Source organism: Emys orbicularis, chromosome 3 (genome assembly GCF_028017835.1).
Source record: "Emys orbicularis isolate rEmyOrb1 chromosome 3, rEmyOrb1.hap1, whole genome shotgun sequence".
Taxonomy (NCBI): Eukaryota; Metazoa; Chordata; order Testudines; family Emydidae; genus Emys; species Emys orbicularis.
Window position 1 is genome coordinate 182,725,725 of NC_088685.1, and position 26,302 is coordinate 182,752,026.

At 49.5% G+C, this 26,302-nt stretch overlaps 1 pseudogene; it reads right to left on the reverse strand.

Annotated features, from left to right (window-relative positions):
• Window positions 1-26,302, reverse strand: part of LOC135876301 (E3 ubiquitin-protein ligase PDZRN3-B-like) — a 78,725-nt pseudogene that overhangs the window by 24,378 nt on the left and 28,045 nt on the right.

A 26,302-nucleotide genomic window follows, 5' to 3' on the forward strand; every position in this document is an offset into this window, starting at 1 on the left:
AGAAACATGGACCATAAAAAAGAAAAGGAGGTAACTGGACAGAGAGGGGTTGCCCATGGCACAATGCGAGTGGAAGGAAATCCTCATCTTCATTGTAACTTGATTCACACACCAGAAAGGAAAAGAAAAAACAAATTCCAAGTGAGCAACGTGCTGTAATTTGGGATACAAATTCATTGAGCACAATATGAACCCTAGGACATGTGCTAATTAATAATTGCATCAAAATGTGCGTGTTTGCTACTGTTTTTGTCAAAAGACATGTTACAAGACATAGCAAAACTCGGCTTCACTGTTCACCATCTCAAATTACAGTCCAATATTCTGGACAAAGGCCTTAATACTAGCATTTGCAAAATTCATTGAAAAATATCACAAAAATCACTAACTTTTTGGTTGTAAAATTACAAAGAGAAAGTAGCCAAGAAGAACAAATGTATTTTGTATCTGTTTTTATAATGCAGTGTGAGAAAAGGCATTGCAATTTCTGGGTCTGGGTCACGTGGATAAATACAGAGCATCTAAAGTCATTAGTGAAGCTTTTCAAGTGGAAAAAGGAGCATTTTAAAAACAAATTAAAGGATGAGAACTTCCTGCCACATACCTCATGAGCCCAGGAGAAACTTCCCATCAGATACAGGATCACTGGGACATTTCCAGCTTCTCACAGTCAGTGAAATGGACCCTTAGTCCGGGAGGTGCCTTACAATGAAAGAATTCAAGTTATAGTATAAAGCAAAAATAATTTAGGAAAAGAGAATCAGTTCAGTATCATCTGTCCTTGTGCACTTTTATGGTGATGTTTTTTAAACAGCAGCAGAATTTACTCTTTTCTCCTGCATGTAGCAAGGCTGAAGATGCAAGTGAAATTGTAAAGCAGAAAGCCACCATTATCATTTAGATGGTGCTATGAAATTAAAGAGTCCTTATGGAAATCTGCATACAGCAATGTGCTTATCCTCTCAGACCCAGACGGCTTAGCCTCACACACATCCCGGTTGGAGCAGAGTCATTCCCACTGTGGAAGAGGCTGCTTCATCCCAGTATGATGGAGTGATGATAGTCACTCCATAGTTTAAGACTCTAATAGTTTCCTTTATAACCCTGATTTTTGACCCTACATCTATAAACTACAGGAAGATCCTATCAGCCTCAAAATTGGAACCTTAAATCTGGGGCTGAAGTAAACTATTTCTACCAAATTTGATGTAAATTGGACAAGTGGTTGCTGAATTATAACACCCTGGAAAGGAGGGTTCACCAAAGTTAAAAATCTTTTTTGCTGCTTTAAAGCATAAAGAACAAACACAACCACCCATTTTCTTATGGCTCCCTGGCCCCTCTGCTCCCTGGCCCCTCTACAGCAGAGGTTCAGGGGCTGCCCCACATATGCGATCCCTGGCACAGCGCCCTAACCCTCTGAACATTCTGCTTTACGAGACTTGCCCAATGCTCGGCTCTTCCTGCAGCTTCTTGCCTCGTTCACGTGGCTGGGCAGGGGTAGCTCCATTGCACAGACAGCATAGCTAAGCACACAGATTTGGCACAGTCATTCCAAAAGGCAATGGCTAAGTGGGAGTGACTTGGGTCTGCCCCAGGAGAGACTGACCTTCTCTTCCTAACTCTGCTAGAAGTGAGCTTGAGCAGTGTCTCTGGTCCTCAGTTACCGCCTCTGTTAGAAGGGGGAGAACGGTACTTGTTGGCCTCCTAGGATAGGGACATGGGGTGGTATTCACAAAGGTACTTCGGTGCCTGAGTCCCATTTTTAGGCACTGCTGAGACCCACGAAACTGCTGCTTGGCTGCTGCCCAACCCTGTAGGTGCCTTAGCTCACTTGGCTGCTTAGTGCCTAAGTTTCTGCAGCACAAATTCCCTACGTGCCTAAGTCTTTGCCTCCATGCATGTGCTCTGCTGCCTCCCTCTAGGTTTCCAGATGCCTATCCCCTGCCTAACCCCCAAATGTGTCCTTTATAAACAATTGATTAATATGGAGCTTCCCTGAAAGTTTTATTACTGGGGGCAGGAATAATTAACAATCAAACCCAGTGTCTTCATTTTAATTTCAAGGGTCAGTTTCCATAGTATTCTAAATAAGGAGGATTTTTGGTCACATATTTGCAGATTTACTACGAAACAAGCGATTTTCTGTCTTTATCGAGTACCTCTATGCTTTGCCCTAGGGAGAAGGCTAATGAAAAAGAAAAGCAAACAGGGTGAGGCAGTGAAGTAGCTTCCTGCTCTGTAAAGCCTCCATCACACACAGCACATGCTAGTCAAGGGCTGTTAGAAAGAGTTCTTGGTTTCCCAGTTTGTAATCCAGGGATGACAACACACTCCTGCCTTTGAACCTGTGAAGGAAAAGCCCTGCAGAGGGGCTCAACCGGTCATGCTGATGGTGCCAATACTTGACCCCAATTCCCCGCACAGCTTTGATGGCTGCTTGTTTTGGTGCCCTTAGGAGCCTCAACTGCTAATGAACAGCGCCCGGACACTTGTTTGTGCTGCAGACTTTGTGGAGAGTGATTCCCAAGGGCTCTGGGCTCAGAGGGCAGCAGCGTGGCCTGTTCATGACTGGGCCCATAGAGCAGTGGTTCTCAAACTTTTGTACTAGTGACCCCTTTCACATCGCAAGCCTCTGAGTGCGACCCCCATTATAAATTAAAAACATTTGTATACATTTAACACTATTATAAATGCTGGAGGCAAAGCAGGGTTTGGGGTGGAGGCTGACAGCTTCCAACCCCCCATATAATAACCTCCTGATCCCCAGTTTGAGAGCCCCTGTCCTAGAGGGTCTGGCCGGGCTGGTGCAAGCCCTGGTGCACTCGAGCAGGGCCCCACACAGGCGCTGGGTGTTCCCAGGCCAGGGCCTGGCCCAGCCCCTGGGGAACAGGCAGCGCAGGCAGTACAGCCAGATGAGCCCACGGGGTGGCTCCCTGGCACTGCCGGGCCGCAGCTGCGGGGTCTAGGGCGCCGCCGATCCCCCAAGAGCCGCAAACGGAGCTCGCGGGGGGAACGGGGAAGAGGAGGAACTAGAGGATATGTTGCCCCGGTGCTCCCTCTATTAGAGTCTAACCTGGAACAGTTACCGGAAGTTATGTTGCCCCGGTGCGCTCAATATTAGAGTCCAACTGGGAACAGTGACCGGAAGTGACAGCACTCAGTAACCCCTCTAACAGATTCCCAATGGGAACAGTGGGCGGAGGTTGCTCCTCTTCCATACCTGGGGGATTGGGAGCTAGTGGAGAGGGGGAGGCCTGGCGGCATTGAGACGGGGAGCACCTGGCAGGTATTGGGGCGTGGGGGGAGTGAGGAGGGGCGGCGTGGGGGGGGGTCCCTGCTGCAGTGCAGCAAGCTGGACCCTGCACCCCCGTGCGCACTGGGGATGGTGCAGAGCGGTGCGCGGGGCAGGGAGAGAACATCTCCCGGGGGGGGGGGCTTCCCAGCAAGGGCGGCCCATCCCCAGTGTCACAGTAGCTTTCGCTTTCGGCCTCGCACCACCGGCCCCTCGCTCTAGAAATGGGAAGGCGGGGCCGGGCTTGGCAGCAGCTAATGGGAGATGGAGTCAGGGGAGAAACTACATCTCCCATGGTGCCATGGGGCCCGCAGTGGCTGATGGGAGATGGAGGCAGGGGAGACACTACATCTCCCATGATGCATTGCCTCATTCCCCACCCCACTGCTTCTTGCAGGGGTAGCCTCACAGGGTTATTGAGCTATGGCCCTGGGATTTCCCCTCCCCTGCCTAGAGCCCCCCAACCCCAGGCTCCGTAGGGTTTGCAGGTGGGGTCAGGGCCGGCTCTAGGTTTTTTGCTGCCCCAAGCAAAAAAAATTTTGGCTGCCAACCCCCACCCCCCCACCAGCCCTGAGCTCTCTCTCTCCCTCCCCCCCCCCCCCTCCTGCCGCCCCAGCCCTGGGTCACTAGGAGAGAGACAAGCTTTTGAGCCAGGCAGGGCTCTTCTAAAGGGCTGGTAAAGGTGCTCAGAGTGTCACAGCTAAATACCAGGTGGAGTCCTCTACCCAGAACACCAGCCATTCCAGTCCTTCTGGGTACAGCGTGGACCCATCCGCACCCGTATTACCAACCCTAGTGCCTAACCCAGAGGTGGTGCCACTAGGGGGCACTGCCACAGTGGGGGCAGGTTTACACAGGCCACTGCCCTACCTGGCACCAGAGGTCACACAGCATGCACTATTTTATCTACCAGGGGTCACTAAGGCAGTGGTGGGATGGGAATCCATGCAGGGCACTGCCACAGTGGTGGTGGTGGCGTTCACACAGGCCAGTGCCCTTAGTGGCCACCAGAGGCCACATAGCATGGACTGTTTTGGCTGGCTCCAAGGGGGTCACTACTGCAATGATGGGGTGGGAATACATGCAGGCTCTGCCTCTCCTGGCCACTAGGTGGCACTGCCACAATAGTGTGGGGCAGATACATATAGGGCACTGCCACACCGTGCCACTTGGGGGGACAGTCCTCCAATTGATGGAGATACACAGAGAGCAGTGCCCCAGCTGGCCAGCAGAGGTCACTATCTGTGTGTGGGGGGGTAATAACCGGAGAGCACTGCCTCACTTAGCCCCCAGGGGTCACTGCCCAAATGGAGGAGAAACATACAGTGCCCTGTCCCAGCTGGCCAGCAATGGTCACTGCCTCATTTTGGGGCATATACACAGGGTTCTGCCCCATTTTGGCATCAGTGGACAAGTCCCCATTGCGGAGCGGTGATACACACTGGGAACAAGGGTCACTGCCACATTACCCAGGGTACTGCCCGACCTGACCACCTAGGATCACTGCCACCTTGGGCTGGGTTGGGGAATACACCTAGGGCACTACCCCACCTGGCCAACAGGAGTCACTGAGTTGAGGGTGGGATACACAGAGGGCACTGCTCCAGTGGGTGAGATATACACAGGACACTACCTCACCTGGACACCAGGGGTCACTGCCACAATTGTGGGGGTGGATCACACAGGTAATTGCCCTCAGTGGCCACCAGGGGTCGCTGCAGAAATGGTGGGGTGTGGGTGGGGGTAATATATACAGGGCATTGCCCCATCTGGCCACCAGGGGTCACTGCTCCAACAGGGAGGCACCTCCAGGGCACTCGCTTGCCTGGCCACCAGGGGTCACTGTCACAGTGGTTGTGGTTCTTAGCATATGCGCAACCTGCCTCAGGTGGCACATGACCAGGATTCATCACTGAATTTGGTCCGGTGGTCGGATCATTAGATTCCCTGGCCCGGGCTGGGCACTCACGGGGCGTGTGACATGCCCGCTGATCCATGTCCTGCAGTGGGGGTGGTGGGGATGCACATAGGACACTGCCACACCTGGACACCACATGGAGATACACAAAGGGCACTATCCCACTTGGCCAGCAAGGGTCACTGTCCCAATGGGAGAGATATTCACCATGTACTGCCCAACCTGGTCACCAGGGGGCATTGCACCGTGGCACACCCCCACTGAGTGTGCCCATGTGTTATTCTGCACTTTAAGAAACAAGCCCAATGCCACTGGTTGTCACAGATTAATTTTATTTACATTTGTGATGAAGTTACAATCTCCACCTTGCCATGCACCTGCCCTAAGCCGGCGCAGTGTCCCTGAGGAGAGCAGCTGCCCCAGAACATAGAGACCCAAAGGGGAAGGAGCTTTAATGGGCAGCAATGAGAAGCTGCTTAGAGACCCTGGTGAGGGGCACATGGAGCATTCATACAAAACTTTATGCGAACTCCCCACTTCATCACACATATGAGTTGTAATCAGAGTCTATGAAGGACAAGTGGGGGAAAAAAGAACACACAGAAAATTGGCATTTCAGCAAACACAGGTGAAAAGAAACAGCACAAAGTCTCCTTCCCCCACCCCATTTCCTGCCTCCTTGCTCTCGGCAAGAAAGAACTGGAACTAGGGCTCACGCTCAGCAGGGCCGGTGGAACCACTAGGCGAACTAGGCGACCGCCTAGGGCGCCAAGATTTGGGGGCGCCAAAAAGCAGTGCCTAAAAAAATTTCTTTACACTACAGCGGAGTCACATCTTACGCAGGGGTTAGGTTCGAAAGTCAGCGTGAAAGAGGAAAATCGCGTATAGTGAAAATTTTCATAAAGTACAGTACACACAGTATACACTAGAATAGGGGTCCTCAACCTACGGCACGCGTGCCAAAGGTGGCAAACGAGCCAATTTTTTTTTTAATGGCAGACTGCGGGTCCCAGCCGCCACTGAGCCTGCTGCCGGCCTGGGGTTCCATTCACTCAGCCGGCAGTGGGCTGAGCGGGCCGGCGGCCAGGATCCCGGCTGGCAGGCGCTGGTGGCCGGAACCACAGACCGGCAGCGGGCCTGCTGGCTCCTGCCAGCCAGAGTTCTGGCCGCCGGCCCCGCTCAGCCTGCTCATCCCGCTGCCAGCCAGGGTCCCAGCCGCCAGCCCCACTCAGCCACCTGCTGGCCTGGGTGAATGGTCTGGGGTTCATGTATTACGTGTCCAGCATGCGCGTCTGCGTCTCAGACCGCTGCAGGTATGGCTGGCTTCGGTCTATGTGCCAGGCAGGCACGACTTGGACCAGGTGGTCACAGACCCATCACACATCCTGGCATCCTGGATGTGGAAGACGGAACCCCGATCGGTGTTGGAGGGGATCCCATTCTCAGGCCTGTGTCCCTCAGTGACCTTGGTCTCCGATGTGTCGGATCTGGGATGGGGAGCCCACCTCGACGGCATCAGCACACAAGGAGTCTGGTTGCAGGAAGATCTTTCCCTGCATATAAACATCAGGGAGCTCAAGTACAGAGATCTGCAGAAACAGAGAAGCAGTTTTAAGTCTCATTACCAGCTACCACAGGACGTCTTCCCTGCTAAGTCATTAGGAATCGGTTCTAAACTGAGCCCACAGAGTCAATGAACATTTTGCCTCAGAAGTGGACTTTGGTTACAAATGCGCACAGAGCTAGGGTGCCTTAGATTAGGGAGAATTGTTCCGCTGACCTTCAGGAAGTGCATAAGGCTCATCTAGTCAATGAGCGAGAGGAAGGCAGCAATTAGCAGCATTTTGCAGAAAGCAGCAGACAGTGAGCAGCGTATGTTTTAATCTTCACACATACACCCAGAGTATTATTTATATAGAGGCCACAATGTGCTAGGTGCTTCCCAGACATACAAGCAGACATTGCCCAGCTCCAAAAAGCTGCTTGGGAAGCCCATTTTATAAATCAAGAGATAAAGAGATTCCTCCCTACCCTGTAATTTTCACTCCACGCATCTGAAGAAGTGGGTTTTTTACCCACGAAAGCTTATGCCCAAATAAATCTGTTAGTCTTTAAGGTTCCACCGGACTCCTTGTTTTTGTGGATACAGACTAACACGGCTACCCCCTGATAAATTCCTCCCTACCCTGTGCATTTTATGGCTGGCCTACTGGCCTGACAGCCAGGGGAATAGGTGCATGGCTGACAAACTATCCCATTACCCCAAAATCACTGCAGCATCAGCAGAATGACTGTTGTTGTCTGTTGCCTCTCTTCCAAATATCACTGATAAAGGATCCCACTGTGACATGATCCCCAGGGTACAGCCTGGAGCTGGGATACTCTCCAGCCTGATCGGTCTCTCACAACGCTTTGCTAGTGACAAGCAGCAAACCCCTCCTTGCCCCACTCAGCCACCGGTATATGGAGTTCCACACCCAGTTAGATTGCATGAATCCTCAGAGAGACACTTATGAATCACAGAAAGGCACCAGCCAACTCCCCCCCTCTCCCCAGCCTTGCACTCCAGAGCTGTACCGACTAGACCTGGTCAGAAGCCTGACCAATGTAGGTTTACTACCCAGTCCGCTCTTTCCTCAATGTGGAGAGGACATGCATATGCCTGTGTAACTCAGGCTGAGAACTCCTAAGCATTTCAAGCAAAATACACTGTTTTAGGTCAAATAGAAAACAGAACTACAGAAAGATAGATTTTAAGTGATTATAAGTGGTAGGCATAACAAGTTAGAGATGGTTACCAAAGAAAATAAAAGGTAAGTGCACAATCTAAATCTTAAACCTTATAACACTAGGCAATATTTAGATCAAGTAGTTTTCTCACCCAACTGGATGTTACAGTTCTTAATACACAAGCTTCACTGGGGATCAATCTCCTTCAGTTCAAGTCTTCTGCCTTTCCAGCATTTTCATTGCTTCCAGCGTAAGTGGGGGAGGGAGAAAGGCCAAGACATGATGCTATTGCCCTTGTTTTATACCCTTGGCCCACGGGCCTCACAGACACTAGCCCAGGCATGTCCTGATGGGCTTTGCTGAGTCCCAGTGATCAAGCAGTCCCCAAATCACAGTGATCGAGCAGTTTCCGTTGTGTAGTTGCATCACACAGTTGATTAATGGGCGGTCAACACCCACCTGGCTGCAGACACTCTTCAGCTTGTAACGTATTTTGGTAACAACCATACAGAAAAATCTTATCATCTTATAACTTATACACACTAATGATATACAGATTTGGACAGAACAATGGGTATCAGCAGATCATGACTTTTTATATGATACCTTATATGGCATGCTTTGTATGAAACCTATCATAATTACCTGACATTGGTGAATATGGGGGTTCCAGGGTGTTGCTTTGGGGTACAGAGTGCCACACCCATCCAAGTGCTCTTTACCATACAATATTCAAAGTATAATATAACACCATCCTTTCTAGATGAAGAGGAAAGTACCTCTGAAATGCAGCCACTTCTGGGGTGGAAGACAACAGCCAACACACTCATTCACCTACAAGTGAAAGGTGGGGACATTTTGGCTGGGGCACTCAGGAAACCCCCTATTTTTATGAGAAAGGTCAGGGTTTTGTTAGCTTTTGTTCTGATTCTTTTGTTTGTTTGTTTACATCTTCTACAGAGCAGCTGCACCAAGATGTTATCACTACTCATGCTCTCCCAGAAGACTGGCATGACTCCTTTCAAAGAGTACTTTAGTAGCATCATGAGAGGCCACGATATTCTCTCAGTGGGCCTGAAATGAAAACTTCCTACCCAGAAATATGGGAGACACTGTTTTCTGGGGTTTTAACTAGCAGGGCATGGTTTGAATTGGAGAGGGAGAATGGAAGGACAAACTGTATAACAGACGAAAGATTCTTTTGCAAAAGTAAGGACTAGCTTCTTGTTGGAGTTGAATGTTGACATTGTCTAGTAAGACCTCAACAGGCAGGTCTAGTTAAATGGCCTTCATACCAGGGTACAACTCGTGCAACATGACTTTGCCAGGAGCTTTTACTCCACCTCTGAATGCTTCTTCTGTGGCACACCAAAATCCTATGCTAAGTGGCCACAAGTCTGGGGAAAGCAATAGTTATAGAATCATAGAAGATTAGGATTGGAAGAGACCTCAGGAGGTCATCTAGTCCAACCCCCTGCTCAAAGCAGGACTAACCCCAACTAAATCATCCCAGCCAGGGCTTTGTCAAGCCGGGCCTTAAAAACCTCTAAGGATGGAGATTCCACCACCTCCCTAGGTAGCCCATTCCAGTGCTTCACCACCCTCTTAGTGAAAGAGTGTTTCCTAATATCCAACCTTCTTGGCAACAAGGGCACACTGCTGACTCATATCCAGCTTCTCGTCCACTGTAATCCCCAGGTCCTTTTCTGCAGAACTGCTGCTTAGCCAGTTGGTCCCCAGCCTGTAGCGGTGCATGGGATTCTTCCGTCCTAAGTGCAGGACTCTGCACTTGTCCTTGTTGAACCTCATCAGATTTCTTTTGGCCCAATCCTCCAATTTGTCTAGGTCACTCCGGCATATCCACCTCTCCCTCCCTGCTTAGTGTCATCTGCGAACTTGCTGAGGGTGCAATCGATCCGATCATCCAGATCATTAATGAAGATGTTGAACAAGACCAGCCCCAGGACCGACCCCTGGGGCACTCTGCTTGATACCAGCTGCCAACTAGACATCGAGCCGTTGATCACTACCTGTTGAGCCCAACAATCTAGCCAGCTTTCTCTCCACCTTATAGTCCATTCATCCAATCCATACTTTTTTAATTTGCTGGCAAGAATACTGTGGGAAATCGTATCAAAAGCTTTGCTAAAGTCAAGATATATCACCACTTTCCCCATATCCACAGAGCCAGTGATCTCATCATAGAAGGCAATCAGGTTGGTCAGGCATGACTTTCCCTTGGTGAATCCATGTTGACTGTTCCTGATCACCTTCCTCTCCTCCAAGTGCTTCAAAATGGATTTCTTGAGGACCTGTTCCATGATTTTTCCAGGGATTGAGGTGAGGCTGATCAGTCTGTAGTTTCCCACATTCTCCTTCTTCCCTTTTTTAAAGATGGGCACTATATTTGCCTTTTTCCAATAGAATTGCTCCATCTTGTACACCTTTGCGGACTCTGGATAGAGCCTGGAATTAGATAATATATTTAGAAAAGTGCCTGACATCATCAGAGTGAATTTTCAAAAACATGTTTATTCTCTGCAATCTAAGATTCATGCATTTAAACCAAGGATCAGTTTCCCTTCTCCTTAAGGTCTCTTACTAGCTCATTTTAAAGATACTTACAAGTTTTGCGACAATTATTTAATTCTCCCCACTGAATTGAGGCACTAAAACAAACAATCAATCAAACAAACCCCCCCAAACAGACCATTCATTAAAATCCTCCATTGATAGACTGTTAAGGTAGCACAACACACTGGAACTGGATGACAGGGGATGGATCACTCGATAATTGCCCTGTTCTGTTTATTCCCTCTGAAGTATCTCGCACCCGTCACTGTTGGAAGACAGGACACTGGGCTAGTTGGACCATTGGTCTGACCCCGTATGGCCGTTCTTATGTTCTTATCACAGTAATATCACTCCCCGCCCATCTGGCATGCAGGACTCAATCACTCGGTTAGATGTTGACCAGTCCTTAATGCGTGTGTTTGGGGGCAGAGGGGCATGTCAGTGTGAGCGTGTGTGTGAATGTGTGAGCATATGAATACGGGTGCGTCTATTGCCGAGAGAAGCAGCGTCTGGCTTTAATTCTGAGCTCCATAAGGTCCAAGGTCTCGTGTCTCTCACCATGGTGAGCTCCCCAGGCTGGGCCTGGCTGCTGTGGTCACTGATCAGCAGTGCCCATTGCTGGTTTCACAGCTCTGGCGGCAGGCACCCCAAGGTGGGTGAGGGAGAGGTGTATCTCAGCGAGCTAGACCCCGTCCCATGGGGCCTGGGAGCGTCAGCACAGACTGCGTTCTGGGGGATCCAGTGCAGAGCAGGGAGCACCAGGGCGATATGCTCAGGGCAACCGGCACGGCTGAACCTCTGGGATGCTGTGCTTGGCATCAGCAGGGTAGGGGCCTCTGTTCCGAGCTACAAGCAATGCCAGGTTCATCAGAGGCACTGGAGCTGCCGGCAGCTCCCCAGCCCCCCAAAATGCTCTTCCCCCTCAGTCCTGCGTGGCCCCGATGCACTAACCTGCTGGCCCTGTTTCTTCAGATGGGAGGGGAATGGTACAAGGGCTGGATGGGGCTAAATACATGCTGGTGTACGGAGTGCTGGCTGCAGGTTACTCTGGATCTGGGGGAGCCAGCCTGAGCTTGTCTCTGGGACCCCACACTGCAAAGAAAAGAAAGATCTTCTTTGTGGCGAAGGAGGTCATGAAATTAAAGATAGGAGCCTCATTCTCAGCATTGTAAAATGCCACCAGCGCTACCCTAACTCTGGGGTGGCTTACACATATGAACCCGAACCCTAACTCCAAGTGGCCTACCCATAGGTACCTTAACCCTAGGGCAGGGAGCCCTACCCACAAGAAACCTAACTATAGGGTGGGGAGTCCTACCCATATAAACCCTAACCCTGGGGTGGAGAGCCCTTTCAATAGGAACCCTAATCCTAGGCGGGGAGCACAACCCATACCAACCCTAATCATACAGAGGGGAGCTCAACCCATAGGAACCGTAATCCTAACTCCAAGTGACCTATCCATAGATACCCTAACCCTAAACTGGGGAACCGTACCCATAGGAACCCTAACCCAAGGACGGGGATCCCTACAGAAGAGAACCCTAAAACTAGGGTGGGGAGCCATACCTATTGGGGGTATGGCTCCCTGACCTAGGGTTAGGGTTCCTATGGATAGGCCACTTGGAGTTTGGGTTAGGGTTCCTATGGGTATGGCTTCCCACCCTAGGATTAGGGTTCCTGTGAGTAGGGGTCCCCGCTATAGTGTTAGGGTTCCTATGGTTTGGGCTCTCCAGGCTAGGGTTAGGGTTTCTCTGGCTAGGGCTCCCCTCCCTAGTGTTAGGGTTCTTGTGTTTCGGACTCTCTGGCCTAGGCTTAGGGTTCCTATGGCTAGGGCTCCCTGCCCTAGTTTTAGTATTCCTATGGGTATGGCTCCCTGACCTAGCATTAGGGTTCCTGTAGGTAGGCCACTTGGAGTTATGATTAGGGTTGCTAAGGGTAAGGTACCCCACCCTGTTATGCTTATAAGAAGCACACGGGATCTGTTTCAGGGGAAAAGGCAATACGCCACATTTATTAAAGATACAACAATTAGCATATGTATTTAACCACCACACACACAAACACACACATGCACCCCCCCACCAGGTGATGTTATAGTTACCAGTCCAGAGTCTGGATCAATCTAGTGGCCAGCTAGGTTGGTGACGGATAGGTAGGAGCCAGGTTCTGTTGGTCACGACATGATGCCCCAGGGAAGTCTTGGCAGGACAAACCCAGTTTCATGGCAAGACACCCTGTTTAGACAGTGATTTTCAATCATTGGGACCAATGAGTTTTGCACCGTCATGCTGTAATCCAGGGGTCTCAAACACGCGACCCATGGGCCGGGTATTTTCTGCAGCCCGCAAGCTCCTCGTGGCCCCCCCACCCTCCCCCAACGTTTACCTAGAGCGCCTCTGGCCCAACACGCACCGGGGGAAGGGCAGGCTCCCTGCCTGCCTGCCCTGCCCCCGCGCCACCCCGGGAAGTGGCCAGAACTTGGGAAAGGGGGGGCACAGGGGTCTGTGTGTTGCTCTTGCTTCAGGCAGCGCCCCCTGCAGCTCCCATTGGCCGCAGTTCCCTGTTCCCGGCCAATGGGGCTGCTGGGGGCGGTGCCTGAAGCAACAGCAACACACAGACCTTTGTGCCCCGCCTCCCCCAGCTTCCGACCGCTTCCGGAGCGGCGCGGTGCGGCAGGGAGCCTGACCTGCCCCCGGTGTGCGCCGGACCAGAGCCCGCCCCCTGAACCCCTTTTGCACCCTAATCCCCTGCCCTGAACCCCCTGCCACACCCTGCACCCCTCCTACACCCCGTACCCCTCCTGCACCCGACCCCCTGCCCTGAGTCCCTGCCACACCCTGCACCCCTCCTGCACCCGACCCCCTGCCCTGAGTCCCTGCCACACCCCGCACCCCTCCTGCACCCCGACCCCCTGCCCTGAGTCCCTGCCACACCCTGCACCCCGCACCCCTCCTGCACCCAACCCCCTGCCCTGAGCCCCCTGCCACACCCCACACCCCTCCTGCACTGAAAGTGGGGTGAACCACATAGAGTAGCTCAAACCTTCAAAGTGTCAGGCCAGAAGCAGGACATTAGCACTTCAGGGGATGGGTGGGTGTGGCAGTGACATCACAAAGGCCTTTTGCAGGACCTCAGCCTATTGGTCAAAGGTGTTAGGGAGGTGGTGACCTCACAGAGAGATGCTGACATCAGCCAGGCAGGACAGGGGCGCAGGGCCAGGGAAACCTCAGAGACCCCTGTGGCTTTGCTTCAGCAAGTCTCCTTCTCAAGGTCTCTCTTTGAGGACTGAGAGAGTATTAGGGTTCACATATGTGAGTGCGAGCAGGAGCCTCTTTCGAGTTTTCTCCTTTCCTTTTACTGATTTTACTAGAAAACAGACGTCCCTGTTTAGAAGGTAAGAGCCTCCAAGAGGTTTTGGAACCTGCTCAGTCTGATCCATCTGGTGCCAGCTGAATTCTAGACATGGAAAACACTAGTTTAAGGTGGCAGAATTTTATTCCCTCCCTGGGATTTTGTCCCGTAGAATCACTGGGGACATTAGGGTTTGTCCTTTTCGTTTTACCTTTTCCTCCATCCCTCCTTCCTTTCTCTTCATCTCTTACTTCTTTTGTCCTTTCTCCTGTTCCCCTCCCACCACCAGGAGAGAGGTGTGTGTGTGTGTGTTGCTGAGGGTGCTCTTCACCTCCCCTTCTGGGAAGTTCATCCAAAACTGTGGGATTGAAATAGTGCTTGGACTCCACTGACACTAGATGCTGCCATCCTGTGGCTTAGCATTAGTGTCTGGGATGACTTGGGGCAAGATCTCAACCTCCCCCCAACCCACTTCACTGCTGCCAGAATCCCTCCTGCCCCCCCTGCTAGAGCCCCCTCCCTGCCCAACCTGGGTGGGGGTGGAGAAGAGGGTTCTGAGAACTTGAGCTGTGGTTTGGAGGTGGAACAGCTGTCAAGGGCACTGAGGGGGAGGTAGCAGGAGCTCACCCTACAAGGAGGGGGGTTGGCACAGGCGGTTACTAGAAAGGAGAAGAAGACTCCATTCTGGGGTTCAGGAGGTGAATTCACTTGTGCGGAGAAAAAAAAAATCTCATTTATTTTAATTTGCATTTTGTGCTATTGCTCTTCGGATGTATGCATGTGAGACAGACATTACACATGCTACGCTCAAATGACCTTGCTTTGCTCTTTGTGGTGTCACATGGTAGCTGTGTTTTCTTATCAACTGTTAAGTAACAGTGCTGAATTTTGATTTGAAGACTTGGAAATGGACGAATATTTGAAGAAAAGAGAATCTAGCACCTCCACCTGAAGCTGAACATGAACATAAGAAAGTCAAAGTGGTGAGGCAACGCTACGGTGAGAATTATTTGCAATTTGGATTTTCATTTACAGCTGAACCATCTTGCTGTCTTTGACAGTGTTGTGTGTGGGGGGAGAAACTCTCAAGCCATGCAGTCGTGCCAAGTGATGACACCTTACAAGCAAACATCCGCCCCTTGTCAACAAGGGAAAATATTTTTTTGAGCGTTTGAAGGATCAAACTGAAAAACAAGTGCAAATGATGAAAGACTGTAGCAGTTTCTGATAAACCACTGGAAGCAAGCTACTTCGCTACTTGTAGCGAAGGTGAAAAAGCCGTTCTACAGTTGTAGAAATACTAATTTTACCAGCATGCAAAGAACTGATGACAGTAACGTTAGGTGAAAATGCAGTCAATGAAATCGCAAAAGTTCCCCTTTCAGATAATATGATAAGTCGCCACATTGATGATCTCAGCTGACATTGAGACTGTGCTCGGAGAAAAATCAAATCAAGTGGAAAATTTGCATTGTGGCTTGCTGACTCAACAGATATCAGTAATCACACTGAACCCTTGGCTAATGTCAGGTATGTTGATGGAGATAGTATAAAAGAAATTTTTTTATTTTGCAGACAAGTGCCAGGTCACACGACTGGAGAGGAAATCTTCAGGGTGACAATGACCTGCCTTGAGGAGGGAGAATTGCACTGGAAAAATTGTCTTAGTGTTTGCACAGACGGAACTGCCTCCATGACTGAAAAGACAAGAGGTTTGTAAGCAAGGTCAAAGAACAAAATCCAGATGTGCTGGTGACCCACTGTTTCCTGCACTATGAAGCTGTCGTGGCCAAAAAACTGCCAGAAAAACTTTCCTCAGTGTTAGATGGAGCAGTAAAGATCGTGAACTTAATAAAATCACAGTCCTTAAAATGTTGCCTTTTCTCGTTGTTGTGTGAGGAAATGGGAGCAGAACACCAGAATTTATTTTTTCACATAGAAATACGCTGGCTTTTCCATGGAAAAGTTTTCTCATGTTTGTATGAGCTCAGAGAGGAGTTAAAAATAGCTTTGGAGGAATCCACACACATGGACCTAATCGCTGATGTGGCACGGGATGCAAAACTTGCCTACTTGGCTGATATATTCTACCACCTCAATGAACTGAACAGGAAAATGCAAGGTAGAAATGAGGCTCTTGTCTCTTGCATGGATAAACTTGCATGAGTTTAGATCTAAGTTAGCCCTCTGATGTGAAAAAAGTAGCAAAAGGCACAATAGAAATGTTCACCCTGGAAAGCACAGCAGATCCCATTGGCAGTATTTTGGTCAATGCCTTTTCTGAGCATTTGAAAAGTCTGGAAGAAAAATTCAGCCTATATTTTCCTTCAACCTAAAGAGAAGATTTCGACTAGGTCTGGGATCCTTGAATTTCCTCTGCAATGGAAAGTGCTAAGAATCTTACAATAATGACCCAAGAGCAACTTGCTGAATTAAGGATGGATCCCTCTTTTAAAATTAAGTTTGGCAATATGCCTGTGGACTCATTCTGGTTGACATTGGCAGATGAATACACGGTAATCTCCATTTTGTTGCCATTTTCAACAACGTACCTGTGCAAGTTAAGTTTTTTCAAGCCTGAATTACATAAAAAACAAGCAAAGAGAGCATATGAGATCAGTGGAGCAAGAGCTCCGAGTTGCACTGTCAACATTTCCTGCCGGGATTAAGAGATTCTGCATATCAAGGCTAGCTCAAATTTATAATGAAAAGTAAGTTTTGTTATGATGATTTTAGCGTGGGGCTGTGGTGCGCCACAGAAATCTTTTATTGAAGTAAGTGTGCCTTAAGACTGGAAAAGGTTGGGAAACACTGAACAAATACTATTCTCTAATATTAAAATGTAAACGTTGTGTCAAGAATTGTTGAGTAATAAGATAGAAAGGGTGTGTGCTCATCTCAAAGTGCAGGAAATCATTTTTTTCCCCCCAGGTTATTCAAGGAAAATGTGCATTGCATGAAACTTGGTTTAATGAAGTGAAACAGAATGCTGATTGGTCCTGCAAGCGACAGATTTTTGAGGACAAAATTATGTTCTACTTACAGAATTGCAAGCTTTTCCTTTTGGATAACCTGTGCCTTTCTGTGTCTGAGGGATAACTATACTTACATTTTATGTGTGTTGTGTTTCATAAAACAGTTGAAAGTTTTTTCACTGTTTTGTTTTTTCTTCCTTCCCTCACCTGAAAAAACAAAACCAAACCCATAACAACCTCGTTAGGATTTATCTTAGCAGAAAAGAAGTTATTTCAGAGGGCTATGTGTGGGTTGTATGTTTTTTAAAGGAGAAGATGATGTGGTATGCTAATAAGACTCTATAAGTGAGAACTTCACTCCTGCTCTGGACTTTTGAGGCTGCGGGCTCCTGGTTCTGGTGGTGGGAGAATTCTTCTGTTGCCGGCACTGTGGAGACAGCCTCAGGCTGTCCTCCATGGACCCCATCACAAGCCCTGCCATAGGAGTTTACTGGGGGCAGCAGGAGCGTGTCAGATACTGGGTTTCTGGGCAGCCCTGCAGCTCTTGTGCAGCCCAAGGAGGCTCTGGTAACTTAGGTCCCCAGCGCTGGCTAAATTATGCCTGGGGGAAGGGGGGGGTGGGGGTGGGGGTGGGGGTGTGTCCAGCCATCCTGAGAGCAGCTCAGGATTGGGAGGGCATAAAGGTAGTTTAAAGCCATTTTAGCCCCCTCCTGCCATCTTGGACTGCGAGTTCTTTGCTTCCCCTTTTAGAACCGAAGCACAAACTCTCGCCCCATGAATGCTGAATCCAGGTGGCAAAGACTGCCAAAGGATTCTGTATGTCATGTACCTATGTTGTCTATTTAGGCTGTACCAGATTCATCCCCTTACTCTCATCAGATAGTACCTTACTTTATAAAAAGTCATTGAATAAGGTGCAATTTTATATGAGTAAAAGTATATTTATATTAGTAAAGTTATATTTTTCGTATCTGAAGGGGACCCTCAGTAGAAGTCTATTTGTTTACATTAGACCATTTGGAAACATTTTTGGACCTCTTTTTAGGATGTGAGGCATGAAAAATCGAGGGGGTAGGCAGCAGGTGTTGATTTACCAGCACTTAATTTAGAGCAATACTGTCGACTTGAAATCTAGTCGGAATGAAAGCTCTTCAGGACAGTAACTGTATATTTGTACAGCACGTAGCACAGTGGAGTGAAATCTTGATTGTGGTTTTGCTGTAAGAAAGACCCACACAAAGGACCCAATCCTGCGAACACTTATGTACATGAATAGTCCCATTGGTCAGGGCCTAACTGACAACATACAAAGTACTGTAAAAAAGCTACAAAATAAAACAAACTGGGAAAATAGTCTTTCAGACATTTTTGTTGTTTGTAACATTAAATAATAGGGCTGTCAAGCGATTAAAAAATGTGATTAATCGTAAAATTAATTTTTTTAGTCATGATTAATCGCTTGATTAATTGCACTGTTAAACAATAATAGAATACCATTTATTTAAATATTTTGGATGTTTTCTATATTTTCAAATATATTGATTTCAATTACAACACAGAATACAAAGTGTACAGTGCTCACTTTTTATTTTTGATTACAAATATTTGCACTATAAAAAAGCAAAAGAAATAGTATTTTTCAATTCACCTAATACAAGTACTGTAGTGCAGTCTCTTTACCATGCAAGTTGAACTTATGAATGTAGAATTATATAAAAAAAAACTGCATTCAAAATTAAAACAATGTAAGATTTTAGAGCCTGCATGTCCACTGAGTCCTACTTCTTGTTCAGCCAATCGTTCAAACAAACACATTTGTTTACATTTGTAGGAGATAATGCTGCCTGCATCTTGTTTACAATGTCACCTGAAAGTGAGAACAGGCGTTCTTATGGCACTGTTGTAGCCGGCATTGCAAGATATTTATGTGCCAGATGCGCTAAAGATTCATACAGTAACTCCTCACTTACAGTCATCCCGGTTAACGTTGTTTCGTTGTTCCTTTGCTGATCAATTAGAGAAAATGCTCGTTTAAAGTTGCACAATGCTCCCTTATAACGTTGTTTGGCAGCCAACTGCTTTGTTTACTGCTTGCAGAAAGAGCAGCGCATTGGAGCTAGTTGGTGGGGCCTTGGAACCAAGGTGGACCATCAGCCTTCCATCAACTCCCCACTCCCTTAAGTTCCCTGTGTGGCAGCCGCCCAGCAGGCTATCAATTGCCCGGCAGTCAGGGCCGGCTCCAGGCACCAGTTTGCCAAGCAAAATTCGGCGGACGGTCCTGTGACGTTGTGCAGCCTATATGGTTTTATAAAAACTTGATAATAAGTCAATATAATGTAACTGGGATAGTTTTAGAGAAAATACGGTAATAAGTGAATGTAACGTAACTGGGATATGCTTCATGCAAAAGGTCTCTTGTAAGGTATCATTACAAAGCTTATAATCTACTGAGTATGATCATCTGATATGTATAAATGTACCACTCTTGTATCTAAAACTAGAACTATAAAATGTAACTCTGAGGGCCTATTGTAATTATGTAAAGTGTGGGCCATTAATGATGGTTTGGAATCTTGATGACTCCCATTGTCTGCAGATGGCTGTTTACCTGTGAGTCTCCCTGTATATGTGTGTGCTGGCAAGTGAGTAATGAAGTCTTGCAGTGACATGTGATCATGTCACCTGAACTGGAATCCATCTTTAACCTGGTGCTTTTCCAGTGACGGGGGGGGGGTGGAAACCCAGAGGGACAAAGGGTTCCCGCCTTATGCAAAAGATATATAAAGGGGTGGAACAGAAGAGAGAGGAGAGGAGCCATCATGAAGAATCCCCTAGCTACCACCTGAGCTGGACCAAGAGCTGTACCAGGGGAAAGAATTGTGCCCAGGCCCGGAAGGTGTCCAGTCTGAGAAAAACTTACTGAAGCATCTCTGAGGGTGAGATTATCTGTATTCAGCTTGATTAGACATAGATTTGTGCATTTTATTTGATTTTGCTTGGTGACTTACTTTGTTCTGTCTGTTACTACTTGGAACCACTTAAATCCTACTGTCTGTATTTAATAAAATCACTTTTTATTTAGTAATTTACTCAGAGTATGTATTAATACCTGGGGGAGCAAACAACTGTGCATATCTCTCTATCAGTGTTATAGAGGGCGAACAATTTATGAGTTTGCCCTGCATAAACTTTATGCAGGGTAAAACGGATTTATCTGGGTTTAGACCCCATTGGGAGTTGGGCATCTGAGTGCTAAAGACAAGCACACTTCTATGAGCTGTTTTCAGGTAAACTTGCAGCTTTGGGACAAGTGATTCAGACCCTGAGTCTTTGTTAGAGCAGACTGGAGTGTCTGGCTCAGCAAGACAGGGTGCTGGAGTCCTGAGCTGGCAGGGAAAACAGAAGCAGGGGTAGTCTTTGCACATCAGGTGGCAGCTCCCAAGGGGGTTTCTGTGATCCAACCCGTCACAGTTCCCTCACTCCCGCTCGGAGCGAAGGACCTCCCGCCGAATTGCCACCGCAGATCGCGATCGAGACCAGAGGAGTCCCCTAAGTGCCCTCTGCGAGCCTCTCCTGTCCCAGAGGGCCTCACCCAGTTGCCAGTGGCCTAGTGTCTGGGTCACCCGAACCACCACCTAGAGAGAACGGGAGGATTCAGTCAGCAGGGGCTGCTGATCTGCCCCATTCACCAGTGCTGCCATCCTGTGGCTTCAGCATTAGTGTCTGGGATGACTTGGGGCAAGATCTTGACCTCCCCGCAACCCACTTCACTGCGGCCAGAATCCCTCCTGCCCGCCCCTGCTAGAGGCCCCTCCCTGCCCAACCTGGGTGGGGGTGGGAGGAAAGGGTTCTGAGAACTTGAGCTGTGGTTTGGAGGTGGATCAGCTGTCAAGCGCACTGAGGGGGTGGTGGCAGGAGCTCACCCTTCAAGGAGGGGGTTTGGCACTGGAGGTTACTAGAAAGGACAACAAGACTCCATTCTGGGGATCAGGAGGTGAATCCATCCCTCAGTGGTGGGCAGGTGCTGGGTGGAAATGCTGCTGGTTCCAGGTGCTCTTAATTCCCCCTGATTCCTCGGGGCGTTTGAGTCTCTGACAGGTTCTCATTCCCTTGCAGCAGGAGGACGTCACGGCCAAAGTGATGCACCAGCTCCGCATCATCCGGCACTTGCGCCAGGTGCCTGAGGCACTGCAGGGACTGTGCCTCTGAGGCCACCAGCAACTCCCGCTCCCTGCTGCAGGTACTGCTCTGGCTCACAGTAAATGGGGAGCTAGTGGAAGGGGAAATGGAGCCCCCTGGCACTCACTAAATGCTAAAGTGGTGGATTCACCATCTCTTGATGTCATTGAATGAAGACTAGATGCCTTTCTGGAATGTGTGTGCCCAAAAAGTAACTGTTGTAGGAAGCCGGTGATCATGTAGGGGGTTAGATTAGATGCTCTAAAGGTCTCTTCTGGCCATAATAAAGTCTACTAGTTTTGGAAAAACTGAGGCTATGTCTACACTACAAAATTAGGTTGAATTTATAGAAGCCGGTTTTATAGAAACCGGTTGTATGCAGCCGATTGTGTGTTTCCCCACATAAAATGCTCTAAGTGCATGAAGTCGGCGGACCGCGTCCACAGTACCGAGGCTAGCGTCGACTTCCGGCGCATTGCACTATGGGTACCTATCCCACAGTTCCCGCAGTCTCTGGCGCCCATTGGAATTATGGGTTGAGATCGCAATGCCCGAATGATGCAAAACAGTGCCGCGGGGGGTTCTGGGTACATTGCGTCAGGCCCCTCCCCCTCCGTCACAGCAACGGCAGACAATAGATTCGCGCCTTTTTACCTGGGTTACCTGTGCAGACAACATACCACGCCAAGCATGGAGCCCGCTCAGCTCAGCTCACCGTCACCATATGTCTTCCGGGTGCCGGCAGACGTGGGACTGCATTGCTACACAGCAGCAGCAGCTAACTGCCTTTTGGCGGTAGACCGTGCAGCATGACTGGTAGCCTTCATCGGCGATCGGGATGCTGGTAGCTGTGGGGCTGGCAGCCGTAGGGCTGCATTGCACCAGCCCCTTGCCTTTTGGCAGTAGATGGTTTATTACGACTGGTAACCGTCCTCGTCGGACAATCATGGATATCAGTCATAGTATATTATTTTCTGCCAAGTATTGTCTGCTGAGCACCCAGAAGAGGCCGAGGGTGATCTGGGTGCTGGCAGACATATGGCTGGCACACGTGGGGCTACATTGCTACACAGCAGCAACCCCTTGCCTTTAACCGTCCTCGTCGGACAATGATGGCTATCAGTCGTAGTATACTATTTTCTGCCAAGTATTGTCTGCTAAGCACCCAGAAAAGGCCGAGGGCGATCTGGGTGCTGGCAGACATGTGGCTGGCACACGTAGGGCTACATTGCTACACAGCAGCAACCCCTTGCCTTTTGGCAATAAATAGTATATTATGATTGGTATCCGTCATCATCATACTGGTAAGCGTCCAGTATTTGCTGCCAAGCAAAAATGCCGAGGGCTATCAGTCATGCTGCACTGTCGTCTTAAGATGTAAAAAATAGATTTGTTCTGTATTCATTTCCTTACCCCCTCCCTCCGTCAAATCAACGGCCCGCTAAACCCAGGCTTAGGAGTTCAATCTCTGGGGGGGGGGTGCATTCTGTGTGACAGTTGTTTGTATTTCTCCCTGATGCACAGCCACCTTTCTTGATTTTAATTCCCTGTACCTGTACGCCATGTCGTCACTCGCCCCTCCCTCCCTCCCTCCCTGCCTCCCTCCTTCCCCTGGTCTTTCAGATACTAGTTTCGCGCCTTTTTTCAGACCAGACGCCATAGCTATCACTGGGATCATGGAGCCCGCTCAGATCACCGCGGCAATTATGAGCACTATGAACACCACGCGCATTGTCCTGGAGTATATGCAGAGCCAGGACATGCCAAAGCAAAACGGGGACCAGCCGAGGAGGAGGCGATTGCAGCGCGGCGACGACAGTGATGAGGAAATGGATATGGACCTAGACCTCTCACAAGGCACAGGCCCCAGCAATGTGGAAATCATGGTGTTACTGGGGCAGGTTCATGCCGTGGAACGCCGATTCTGGGCCCGGGAAACAAGCACAGACTGGTGGGACCGCATCGTGTTGCAGGTCTGGGACGATGCCCAGTGGCTGCGAAACTTTCGCATGCGTAAGGGCACTTTCATGGAACTTTGTGACTTGCTTTCCCCTGCCCTGAAGCGCCAGAATACCAGGATGAGAGCAGCCCTCACAGTTGAGAAGCGAGTGGCGATAGCCCTGTGGAAGCTTGCAACGCCAGACAGCTACCGGTCAGTCGGGAATCAATTTGGAGTGGGCAAATCTACTGTGGGGGCTGCTGTGATCCAAGTTGCCAGGGCAATGAGAGACCTGGTGATATCAAGGGTAGTGACTCTGGGAAACGTGCAGGACATAGTGGATGGCTTTGCTGCAATGGGATTCCCAAACTGTGGTGGGGCGATAGACGGAACCCATATCCCTATCTTGGCACCGGCGCACCAAGCCACCGAGTACATAAACCGCAAGGGGTACTTTTCAATGCTGCTGCAAGCCCTGGTGGATCACAAGGGACGTTTCACCGACATCAACGTGGGCTGGCCGGGAAGGGTACATGATGCTCGCGTCTTCAGGCACTCTGTTCTGTTTCGAAAGCTGGAGGAAGGGACTTTCTTCCCGGACCAGAAAATAACCGTTGGGGATGTTGAAATGCCTATCGTGATCCTTGGGGACCCAGCCTACCCCTTAATGCCATGGCTCATGAAGCCGTACACAGGCAGCCTGGACAGGAGTCAGGACCTGTTCAACTACAGGCTGAGCAAGTGCCGAATGGTGGTGGAATGTGCATTTGGGCGTTTAAAAGCGCGCTGGCGCAGCTTACTGACTCGCTCAGACCTTAGCGAAAAGAATATCCCCATTGTTATTGCTGCTTGCTGTGCGCTCCACAATATCTGTGAGAGTAAGGGGGAGACATTTATGGCGGGGTGGGAGGTAGAGGCAAATCGCCTGGCCGCTGATTACGCACAGCCAGACACCAGGTCGGTTAGAGCAGCACAGCAGGGCGCGGTGCGCATCAGAGAAGCTTTGAAAACTAGTTTTGTGACTGGCCAGGCTACGGTGTGAAACTTGTTTGTTTCTCCTTGATGAAATCTCCGCCCCCCCACCCACCCGGTTAACTCTACTTCCCTGTAAACCAAGCACCCCACCCTCCCCTACCCTCCCCCCTTCAAGCACCACTTGCAGAGGCAATAAAGTCATTGTTACTTCACATTCATGCATTCTTTATTAATTCAGCACACAACTAGGGGGATAATTGCAAAGGTAGCCCGGGATGGGTGGGGGAGGAGGGAAGGAAAAGGACACACTGCACTTTAAAACTTTAAAACTTATTGCTCTGGAAATCATCTACGCTGGAGTGACTGGGTGGCCGGAGGCCCCCCCACCATGTTCTTGGGCGTCTGGGTGAGGAGGCAATGGGACTTGGGGAGGAGGGCTGTTGGTTACAGAGGGGCTGTAGCGGCGGTCTCTGCTCCTGCTGCCTTTCCTGCAGCTCAACCATACGCAGGAGCATATCAGTTTGATGCTCCAGCAGCCGGAGCATCGACTCTTGCTTTCTGTTTACAAGCTGACGCCACTTCTCCTCTTCAGCCCGCGATTCAGCACGCAACCTCTGCTCTTCAGCCCGCGATTCAGCCCACCACCTCTCCTCTCGCTCATATTGGGCTTTTCTAAAATCAGTCATTGACTGCCTCCACGCATTCTGCTGTGCTCTGTCAGCATGGGAGGCAGTCTGTAGTTCTGTAAACATTTCATCACGCGTCCTTCGCTTCCGTTTTCGAATATTCACTAGCCTCTGTGAAGGAGAAACATTTGCAGCTGGTGGAGGAGAAGGGAGAGGTGGTTAAAAAAGATACATTTTAGAGAACAATGGGTACACTCTTTCACGTTAGATTTTGCTGTTCACATCACACAGCACATGTGCTTTCGTTACAAGGTCGCATTTTTCCTCTTATATTGAGAGCCTGCAGGTTTGGTGTGAGAGATCACTCACGCAGTGCCAGGCCACAGATTTCAGCTTGCAGGCAGCCATGGTAAGACACAGTCTTTTGGCTTTTTTAACCTTGTTAACAAGTGGGGATGGTTTAAAACAATACTGCTCTCATTAACCATACCAAGCACCCGTTGGGTTGGCCATTTAAAATGGGTTTGCAATGTAAAAGGAGGGGCTGCGGTTTCAGGTTTAACATGCAGCACAAACCCAACTAACTCCCCTCCCCCACACACCCAATTCTCTGGGATGGTCACTTCACCCCTCCCCCCCACCGCGTGGTTAACAGCGGGGAATATTTCTGTTCAGCAGAGCAGGAAGGGGCACCTCTGAATGTCCCCTTAATAAAATCGCCCCATTTCAACCAGATGACCGTGAATGATATCACTCTCCTGAGGATAACAAAGAGCGATAAGGAATGGATGTTGTCTGCATGCCAGCAAACACCGGGACCATACGCTGCCATGCTTTGTTATGCAATGATTCCAGACTACGTGCTACTGGCCTGGCGTGGTAAAGTGTCCTACCATGGCGGACGGGATAAGGCAGCCCTCCCCAGAAACCTTTTGCAAAGGCTTTGGGAGTACATGAAGGAGAGCTTTCTGGAGATGTCCCTGGAGGATTTCCGCTCCATCCCCATACACGTTAACAGACTTTTCCAGTAGCTGTACTGGCCGCGATTGCCAGGGCAAATTAATCATTAATCATTAAACACGCTTGCTTTTAAACCATGTGTAATATTTACAAAGGTACACTCACCAGAGGTCCCCTGTGTGCCCACAGGGTCTTGGGTGAGTTCGGGGGTTACTGGTTCCAGGTCCAGGGTGATAAACATATCCTGGCTGTTGGGGAAACCGGTTTCTCTGCTTCCTTGCTGCTGTGAGCTATCTATGTTCTCTCCATCCTCATCTTCCTCGTCCGCCGAACCCGCTTCCCTGTGTCTTTCTCCAGTGAGGGACTCATAGCACACGGTTGGGGTAGTGGTGGCTGCACCCCCTAGAATGGCATGCAGCTCCGCGTAGAAGCGGCATGTTTGCGGCTCAGCCCCGGACCTTCCGTTTGCTTCTCTGGATTTGTGGTAGGCTTGCCTTAGCTCCTTAATTTTCACGCGGCACTGCTGTGCGTCCCTGTTATGGCCTCTGTCCTTCATGGCCTTGGAGACCTTTTCTAATATTTTGCCATTTCTTTTACTGCTTCGGAGTTCGGCCAGCACTGATTCATCTCCCCAGACGGCGAGCAGATCCCGTACCTCCCGTTCGGTCCAGGCTGGAGCTCTTTTGCGATCCTGGGACTCCATCACGGTTACCTGTGCTGATGAGCTCTGCATGGTCACCTGTGCTCTCCACGCTGGGCAAACAGGAAATGAAATTC